A 10,749-nucleotide genomic window follows, 5' to 3' on the forward strand; every position below is an offset into this window, starting at 1 on the left:
GCCTGTTTTCCCTAAGTCAAAACCTCTTCCAATTCACATCCCTTCCCCACCCCAAAAAGAACGTAATTAAATGAAGTTGGCTCAGAATACCTGTGTGATACTTCCTAAAATGCCATTAAGAACCCATGTCTTCTATGGCAAACCACTTTCAAGGCCGAGACATATATCTGTTTTATAGGATGCTGTGGGCCAGTACTTGATGGGTGGGTGCCTCCAAGGCCATGGAGCTGCAAGTTCAGAAACTTCTACGAAGCAAGTTCACCTCTATTAAGAACACCTCCTGCTATCAGCAGTGGAGGCAGCTCACATACTCTGAAACTGCTGAAGAAAACCCAAGACCTAGAAGTTTTTTTCCCCTAATAATACTTCAGTTTGAAAATGTACCAAGTCAACAGTGGCATAAGGGCACAGAGCAGCAGCATGTGAATACAATACCAGGGGTTTTCAGCTGTGAAATCATCCCCTCTCTTTCAGAAAGGATGAAGGTTTCTGACATTTTAAGCCCAAATATGATTTTACTAAATTTGTTTTATCTCAAATTTACTGCTTTGCACCTATTTCTAGCAAATATATGACACACTGATTAGAAGAGAAAGCTGTGATGGAGAAACGAAGCTTCAAAGTAACCATGTCTGCTGGCTAACACCAAGCACAGGGGAGAGGCATAGCAGCTTGTTTTCGAGCTTATCCTAAATCCTTTGCTCCCCCAGAAGTGCCAGAGGCTTGTGGTTGAAGCTGGGCTTCCTCCAGGTGAGGAGGGCATTGGGTACAAGGCCAGTTCTGAGAACTCTCCAGTGTTCGCCTGCATGAGCAGAAGGTCTGCAGTGACCCTGCCCTTTCACGTGAGGGAGGAAGCTGGGGGAGGTATAGCCTTAGTGCTTGTCAATCTATAGCTGTGCAACAATATTTTGTTCTTCTGTGGCACGTTTGATATGATCAGCTTTGTTTTCAAGTACTGCTGTGGAGATCTGTCATCAACTTCTTAGTCATGTTGTCACACTGTCCTCCTTTGCCTCCCTCTCCTCCGTCCCCTTACCAGTGCCCCTCCACCTTCCCCCTGCTCGCTTGCACTCACAAGTCAGTCTGAATTTTCCATATCTTTTTTTTTTCTTTTACCCATCTTTTGTCTTGTGGTAACAGCGTTTGGCATTTCCCGGACAGCCCGTACTCCATAAGGCCTCAGTGTCTGAATATGAGGACGGCTTGAACATTGCCTGCTGAGACTGAAGAAGAACTTGAGTTAAAATAATCCTCTCTTTTGTTCCGCTTGGGTTGCTTTTTGTTTGCCTGACAGATGTTCGGCCCCTGTGCATGTGCACAGAGCGGCTCCTCCGCCAGGCCCTCTGATCCGCCAGCTTATTGATTTCTGCCTATCTGTGCGGCTTGTCTCCAGCCCTTACAGATGCGAGGGCTGCGGCCCAGGCGGCAGCCCCTCTCCTTCACACACAAATAGGGCAATCCTCTATTGTGAGGGGGCCAGCGGAGGAGAGCCAGCTTCACTCCCTCTTGAGCCATTGTGACAAATTCGGGTGGGTTTTGGGGGGCAGAGGGGAGATACGCGTGAAGCACCAAGCCGAGGTGCTGCACTTTGACATGTTGTGACACATTGCTACACAGGTGCCTGAGTAAACAGGAAGGAAGCGGCTGGGGGTAGAAAGGCCCGAGAGCTCTGTACTGTGCTTGTGTGTCATCTCATGCATATTTCAGTTACTTGACTGAGGAACGTAAGGATCAAAGCTGTCACCAGGGAAAACACTGAAAACCTCAGTACTTGTTATTGCTCTGCTTCTCCTAAATGGCATTGCTGTCCACTGCTCCAAGTTTCACTGACTGGCTTAACCAAGCAGTCACTGCATGCAAGATTTTCTTCTTGTAATTAACAGCCTTGTAAGCCACATGTAATTATTTCCTTCCATCTTGCCTTTTTTATTTGTTTGGTTTGGTTTGATTTTCTGCCTCTTGAGTAGTGTGTCAGGGTACTCTGCAAGAGAGGCAGGTTGCAGACCTGCATGCACATTTTGGCATACAGTTGCAGGCTCACTTTGCTGTTTACAGCAGTTCGGCTTTTATTTAATCCTTGACATAAGTCTGCAGAGATATGACCTGCCACTGGCTCTAGTGCTCTGGATGGAGTGTGGAAAATAAGGCAGCTGTTTCCCCTCGTTAAGCTCACGCCCCTAGAAAGCAGTCATTGTGTGTGCTGCCCACCACATCCCTGTGGCAGCAGCTCCTCACTGGTGTCTATAATGCATGTGCATGGAGGATGCTCTCCAAGGAAACATCCCTTTCTCTGGGGTTGGATAAAGGCTATAGGGCAGCTCTGAGGTGTGTATCTCCCACCTTGCCAACCTTTTGCACCTACAGTGATCTTGCTGTCTGCAGAGCAGCTTTTCTACTTCATGCCATGTTGCCCTGCCTTGTCCTTTCCTCTTCTTAAAGCATATTTATTGCTGTGCATGTCACAGCCTCCAGAGCAATGACTAGAGTTTATGTGGTGGCTAGGAATGGGGTGTCCTTTGGTTTCAGTGATGCACTAGGTTATCATTTACTGCCACAGTGGTTGGGCACCAGTTTATTGAAAACTACCTAGCTATGTGTTAATGACCTGCTGCTTGAGGGAATATTTTACCCCGCAGAAACAAATACAGACATGTTTCTAGTGCTACAGAGTTCATCTATTCTCCTCCTGAAGTGTTGCTCTTTGTTCACAAGGGTTGGGGTAGTTCGGTTTGAACTTGTAAAGGCAAAACTCCCACTGACAAGTTGTGGTTTGTTGAATCTTCCCGAGAGGCTGTCAAGAGCTGGCAGCAATACTTCATATGGTGTCAAGTGATTTATACTAACATGAAAAGCAAGCAGAAAATTTGCAATCTGTGGTGGCCTGTGCTGCAGCTCCAGCTATGTCATGGTTACTGGATCTGACTCTGAAACCACAGTACGGTGCCTCCCAGTCCTTGGTGGATGCTTCCCACCAACAGCTTACTGGGACAGGGCTCAGTCAGAGCTGATGGCAAAGGAGGTGTCTCTGTGTAATACTTCTTTGAATAATGGCTGGCACTAGGCTCGGAAGACATACTTGGACAGCATCTGTAGGGCAGAACAGATGTTCCATGCAGCCACGTGAGCCCCTGCTGCCTGCATCTCTCTCAGTGTACTACAGCAGCACCACAGGGGTCTCCTTCCCTCTCATGAGTAAGACAAACAAATTGTTCTCTCAGAATCAGCTCAGTTCTTGAGATTTTCTTCTATGAAGCCTGTGTCGTGAGGTTCAAGCAGGGTGTGTGTATGGGTCTTTAATTTAGAGAAAATAACATTGACAAGCCACAGAGGATTCAGTAGCCAGCAACTTTCATTACATTTTTTGTTAGTCTTGGATCCTCCTTGACATAAATGTAAAAATGAGGTAAAGTGGCTCATTTGGAAAGGAGATGAACTTTGTAAAATGCTCTTTGGTTTGACAAGCAGGGCCTTGCCAAGCCTGCAGGACCTTCTACTTGGTGTGTCTTTCAGTGTCAACAGGAGAGGACTGTAACTGCTGGGAATCAATGCACACTCTGCAAAGGCAATTTTGTCTTGAGTGTTACTCAAACGCTCCATTAGTTGGATTGTGTCTTGATGACATTTATGGTGTTGGGCTCAACATGCTAAAAACAAGTGGTTTGAGGCTAAGCATTCAGAAAGCTTGCCTGTAGCAAGCTGTGGGGATGGCATGGCCAGACTCCAAGTTCAAACCATGAGGGATAGCAGGTGATTCCCCACTGGAGGGGGAAGACAAGACAAAATTTTAAAATCCAGATCGATCAATCCTCTGCAGTCAGGGGGTAGGGTGATAAAAATCTCTGGCTTTCGGGAATGAAACACCTTGTGGGTGTGGGAGGGTCAATGAATAAGGTTGTGTGCATCAGTTGGTATCTGTAGGACAGTGTAATGCACTGCCTGCCACAAGTGACTCTGTACATGTGCATTTTTGCAAAGGCCACGTTGTAACTCTGTAAGCACTGTTAGACCAATACAGTGGCAGCTATGTAGAGAACATAGATGATACCTGAAACCCAAGCTATGCCCATGCTGAGTGCTAGAAAGGGAAAAATCAGTATTTGGATTAATTCCTCTGACTTGTTTCTGCCTTTAATCTCACTGCCCTTCCCTTTGCTCCACACAGCCTGTGGGTGATGTTGTTGTTTGCAGGGCTGTGTGCGAGCTATTCTGTGACTTTAATAGCAGTTCTTTGAAATTCTGCTGCTTCTGTAATGGGGGTTGAGTGCAGTTGCGTCACTGTTGTGATGGTCTGTCAAGCCATCTAATTGGGTTTGTCTCATTAAAACTTACAATTGGCATTTACAAGGCAGCGATCCTGTAGTCCAACACTAGCTAGAGCCACACTGGCTGACCAAGTGCCTGCATGCGGATTGGGATGTGGATGGAAAATTGTATCTCTCGTGAGCTCATTCCCACAGCTTCTGAGATGAAGCTTGAATGTATCAGACCACCTCTGAATCTACCTTCTCTGTAGTGAGACTAACTGGAGCTATTCAGTTCAAATCAACAAACAGATGGCTTTTAGTCTCCAGTTCAGAGCCAAGACTACTTCTGGGATCTCAAACTGGACACTCGAGGACCATCCACTGGTTGTTGTTGGATAGCTTGGCCTCAATGTTCTTTTTGTTAGCAAGACCACGAGAAGGAAATGGTGCAAGGAAAGGGCAGATTTGTGTAGCCTCTAATAGAAACTAAATTCTTGGAGTAGCTCCAAAATACATTTTGGCTTTGAATGGAAACAACTTACGAAAAAGCACTCTACCTGTGCAGGTCAAAATACTAGTTAAATCACTGTAAGTGCATTCTCTTATGAGAAGTCTATTCTTTATTTTATTTTAATCTGAGCCAACCAGGCAAAAGGACCTCAACTTACTTAGGAGTCTGATTCATTGTTGTTTTTTTTTATTTTAACTGCAATGGTGACTTCTAGCACCATAGTTAAATTTATCTGGGAGCATGAATTGGAGCTCAGAGCTCTAGGTTTGTGCAGAGTGAATACGAGTGCAGCTTTTCTGCCAACACCAGGTCTAAACTAAATGCCGGGTTTAAACTGAACTGCCAGAAACCTCTCTTAAATGTTTGTGCAGGAATTTTATGGGTTAAATTAGGCATGTGAATGCCTGCATATAGATACTCTTTTGGCCACTGTGACTCCCCAGCTGCTCAGAGAAGAGCATCTTGGCTGTTTGGTGCTTCACTGTGTTTGACAGAGGGTGTCCCTTTGACAGAGAAGCATTTTAACAGAGGTGAAGGGCACCACAGTCACTGACTTTAAAGGCTGTGGAGCCAAACAAAATACATTGGATGGTTTAGATGCAATATCCGGCACCAAATCAAGAGCCTGTCTATTCAAGGCTGTAAGCTCAACAGTTCTGCACTGAGGGCCTGGAGAAATGAGGGGGAATCAGGTCCTCACGTTCCTGCGGAAATGCTTTCCTCTGTGATCGAGTGCGTGCTCTAGCTGAAACAGGACAGCTGGCCAAGAGACACTGGCCACCAGGGTAATAGCTTCAAAGAGTTGAGGATTGCAGATAAACTCTGTCATATAGTGGTCTAGCAAACGTGTAGCCCAAGCTGAGCCATATATCACAGGGACCTTCACAGGAGCTTATGTGAATTCTGCCCAGCATCACTTAACATGCCACAGTGTGTGGACAGCAAGGTTTTCCTTCCCCTACCTTGCACAGCGATCCCATGCTGGAGTTGTATGAGAAAAATCTGTCACCATTGAAATCTTGTTTGATAGTGTTTTTTAAAAGCAGTTTAATGTAAAAAGCCCCCCTAAGTAGCAGCTGAAAACACTTTGCATCACTCTTTAAAATATTTTTACTTCAAATTTTGTGAGTTAGCTAAGGGTGAGCACTTCTCTTGGATTTTGTGAAAAGCCATAAAACCCCAGACTTTGTGACTTACTGTAAATCAGAGAATGAAAACACACTGCATGGCTCATCCAGAGACAAATTTTCTTTAATTTTTAAAAATCCCATCTAATTGTCATTAATCAAGCCATCCCCTGCACTAATAAGATGGAGGCAGGGAACGGAATGCCATTCCAGCTCAGGCAGCTGTTATGCATGTCAACCAGTTTCAAAATGCTTGGCAAAAGTTGTAAATGCAGTTCTAATGAGATCGGCTTGTCTGCAACTAGCAAACACATACCAGCCGCACCAAAATGTTTGTTTGCCGTAGGACTTAATGGAGATTGTGTTAACCATTCTGCATTCAAGGGTACATAAGTTCAGATCAAGCACAAGGCAGTGACACTGGAATGCAGCTTTCTCCAAAACGGTCACTTATATAAACTTTGAAAAAAAGCTTCCCCTCCTCTTTTTTGTTGGTTTTTTTTCCCAAAAAAACCCAGGCCTCTTAACTTTCTGGTAACTCAGTGCATGAGGTTCTCTGCACTGCTGCATAAGCAAGCTATAAACAGAAGTATGTTTTCTACTGGGATGTTTGAGGAGGGGCTCCTTGTAGGGGACCAACTTTCAAGGCATTCTATAGCATCTCTCACCTCCCAGGTACCCCCAGCTGGGTATGGCTCCACCCATACTCATGGCTCAAGGTTGGTTGTGGAGAAGAGGTGCTCAGCTGAGCCACCCAGGGTCTCCAGTATGAGAGCGGTGTTGAAAGACAAATAAACAGCTCAATCATCCATCAGGCCTGACTGCCAAGCTGATTACAGCCAGTTTTCACAAAGCCTGGTTAAACAGAGAATTGGTCCTGTTCACCTAAGCCACCTCAGTGGGCCAGGTACTGTAGGTGTCACATACCCCCACCTGGGTGGGCACCTGTGTGGATCAGCACATTGGTGACTTTTTGTAGAACCATCAAGGAGATCACAAAACTTGTGTGGCTATAGTAAGCTAAGGAATGGAAATACCTGAGTTTCAGAGAAGTCAGGTCTCAGGAAAGACAAAAGCACTTCAACTGTGAAAAATACCTATGTAACACTGCAAACTTCCACATCTTGTTCCTCTTCTTTGGCAAAAAGGGGAATCTTGCTTTTTAACTTTCCTTTTCTGGTTCTTTGAGCTAAAGCGCAAAGAACTGGTTGAATTTCTGGTACCGTGACTACTCTCTTGCCAGTACCTCTTTGATGTGTGTCTTGTGCCAAAGAATATTAATTACTGTAGGCTGCAATAAAGTCCATCCCTACCCCCAGCTTGAGCCTCCGAAATGAACAGAAGTTGAACTTTGCCAGCAACTGTTAGGAAAAGGGCCAAGAACAGCCTAACAGGAAAGATACTCAGGATTTTTTGTTTGTTTTTCTTCTGCTAAACCACGGTTTTGTAATTATGAATACTTTGTTGAAATTGCGTGGAAAAGGAAGTACACAGAAAATGGTCCATACAATTAAACTAACTACATATTACTGTCGAAAGAATATAAGGCTGGTCTCACTCTGTTGCACTCACACAGACAAAACCCCTTCTCAGAAGGAATTTGGCTTGAGAAGACTGATTGGGAGACAAACCTTAGTTAACTTCAGGCCCGTGTGCCTTATTGTTTGGTTTACGACTGCCCCAAATGGCGTAAAAGCAAAGGACATTCACAGTGAACAAAAGCATTGGCTGAAAGAAAGAGAAAAGAGGAATTTGAAAGCTGTCATTTCCAAATCCCTTCTACTCAAAAGTTATTTCTTGAGTTGGGACCAGGAACCCTGAATAAGGCAGCATTAGTTCATGCTCCTAAAATCTATCTTCTACTAGATTGAAAAGAAACAGAATTACTTTATTTTGCTCAGATTCACTTAATGTTGCTTCAATCAGTCCCCATTTGTCCCTGCCACTTCTCTCCAGGCTTAGGTTTGTAAAATCCCAAATTGCTAAATTGAGATCACTTGCCAGAGCAGCTTTCTCTTACTTTCCAGGATGGATGATTACAGGGTATCCAGAAAAGTTTATCAAGTGTGAGAAATTACAACTATGTCCCCTAAGTAGATAAATAAATAATGTAAAGGAGTAAGGAGTAAGTTGCTGTAGGGCAACTTCAAACTTCTGTACTTCATACAGTGTTTTATAATTTCAATTTAAATGGTTTTCTCTAGTCAGCAGCCTGCTCCTGACTCCCATCACACTAAGGCATATGTAGTATAAAAGGCATATGTCAACCTAGAGTGAGAAAGCTTGATATTTGGCTTATACAACATTTTACAATTCAACCTCAAGAAATTCTTGGTTTTAGTTAAAGGTAAATTAAACTTATCCTTGAATGATACAGTGACCTAAGCTTTTAGAAGCATATATGCAATATTTATGTCTTGTCAAGCACTTTCACTTTCCATAGTAACAAACCCCCTCCTCCATACATAAAAAGGATTTGATGCATAAACAATATTGCTGAAAACATGTCCAAAAATAATAAAGTAGACTTTGCTTTAAAAATTCAGTTTTTAAGGCTGATTCTGACCTTGAACAGTCCCTTATATAAGCAAGTGTATGCAGCCATTTGGCCAAGATCAAAATAAAGCCTCCCATCTCCTCAACACACGGTACCACAAAGCACATTATAGTGGGAAACTGCTAAAGTATGTGTGACTATTTTTACCGGCCCTGCGTGTAATCGTGTAGAAGCCTGCGACAGCAACTAACTACTGCCATCTTAAGGCAGCCCTTAGTACTGTTGCAGGTGAAGTCGAGCTAGCTGTTCCTGCCGCTGTGCACTGCTCTTGTACACCCTGCCACTTGCAAGCTCTTGAACGAGGTGGTTACAAGTGCTTGCTCCGAGGTTATTGCAATCCTGCAGTACAGCTCTCTTTCGAAAGATAACACAGAACATGTTTAAAATTAAGGAAAGGATTGCAAGATAAACATTTTCCCTCTCCTTCCTTTCTCTTACACAAAATTGTAATAAAGACATCTAACCCCTGGCCAAGTAGGTCTGCCCAATCCAGACCTCTGCTTCTAGCAACCCGAAGTGCTATTGTCATGTTTGCTTTGCCCAGCTGTGTACCTCTACAGCCTACCCGCCTAGACAGTTCTGTAACCAAGTAAGGCTCAAAGTGCTTCATAAACTACTCATTCACGTTGTAGATATGGTGCAAGATGAGTATTGAGCTGATTTACACATAGGAAGTACAGGCACAGAACTAAGAAGAGCTGCAGTCAGGGGATTCCTACCTTCCAGGCCGAGGATGACAATCTCACAGAGCTAAGGAACATGGTGTCTTTTATCTGTAAGACACATCTGAAATTTTGGGATATTTTAATACTAACAAGCAAGTAGCTTCTAGCTGAGCAGCCTGTGACTACTTCCGTGGTCACACATATTCTGTCATTCCTGCAATTCCTCTTTCTGAGCAGGAGCAGTGATGACATCAGGGCAGGGTACAGAGGAAGTTAGAAATGTGGAAGACAAGCCTTCCCACATCATTGGTTCCAAACCCACCCACAGAGGGAGTGAATGCAGTGCTACATTCTTCTGTGAAAGAAATTTGGTATTTTCAGTCCAATGGACCTGGGGAAAGGCTTCCTGTCCCTAATGCGTTTTTCAGCCACAGGTACTTCGCAGGGAAAACTGAAAAGGAGACGAAATGGCCATCTCAGATCTGCACAAGTGCACCAACATGACAGCGCTGACACACAGTGGCAGGAAAACAGGCATCTGCTGTTGTACCTCTTGTGAGATTGCAAATGAGATCTGAACACTCTAATCACAGTTTCTCCTGAAAGAACTTACAGAGATAAGCCTAGACAACTCACATTAAAACCAGTAATTCCTAAAATCTGTTGATATGCTTTTCTTTTGGATGTAAAATTTACCCTTAAATACAAAAGCATCCAAATTCATCAAAACTTTTCAACTGAATCACTGCAACTCTCCTACACATTTGGCATCCTGCAAGAACATTAAATTAATTAATGTAAAAATTAAAACAGTTCCCCTTGTTTGTTGCCCTATCCTTTTACTGTTTTACCTTTAAATATTGCAACCAGACCTGTCCCAAAGGCAGGTATGTCAACTTGTTACCCTCAGCTGCTTTTCGTTGCAACAGAAATGCTATTTAGTTTCACTAAACTTCACCAACCTTGCATAAAGCTCTAACAATCTATTGTGAAACACTTGGGCAATTCAACACAAATCTGGCATCAAAGACAGTCAACCTCAAGGTGCTTTAATTTACTTTTACAGAAGTAACAGAGCATGTATTTAATTTGGTATTACTGATTTGTACTTTAAATAGGCATAAGCTTTCTGTTCTTAGAATTATTGCATCATATGCTTTCTCAGTATAGACAGCATATAGTTACACAGTCATTTATACAATCAACCTAATCCGACTTTTGCAAAAAAACATTAAACATCTTCTTAAGTTACCTGAACATGTCTAGAAGTTCTGACTTGTGTCACCAAGTCACTTCAGCCCCAGTGTTCTCAGACTAAGATGCTATGTGCCTCTCCCATTGCCCAGTTCCCCACGGATGAGCAGCAATTCCCTTCTTACTCTGTCCAACACTGGCACCCAGTGGTCAAGTGCTCTCACAAACACTTTGGGAATCGGCAGTTGTTCAATTCCCACTCAGTGGATTTCTTGAACACAGCTAGTCTGTTTAAATGCACTAGCTGTTCAATTATTGAGGTTCAAAATACTACCCATTATCTAAATGGTTTAGAAAGCCTGAGACTACCATCGCTAGTGAAGACTAGCCAGAGCTAGGAATAATGCACAGCACCCAAAATGCTGCACTGAAGGCAGCCAGTCACACCCTA

Source organism: Manacus candei, unplaced genomic scaffold (assembly GCF_025592945.1).
Source record: "Manacus candei isolate 608988 ecotype Guabito, Panama unplaced genomic scaffold, ASM2559294v1 h1tg000017l, whole genome shotgun sequence".
Lineage (NCBI taxonomy): Eukaryota > Metazoa > Chordata > Aves > Passeriformes > Pipridae > Manacus > Manacus candei.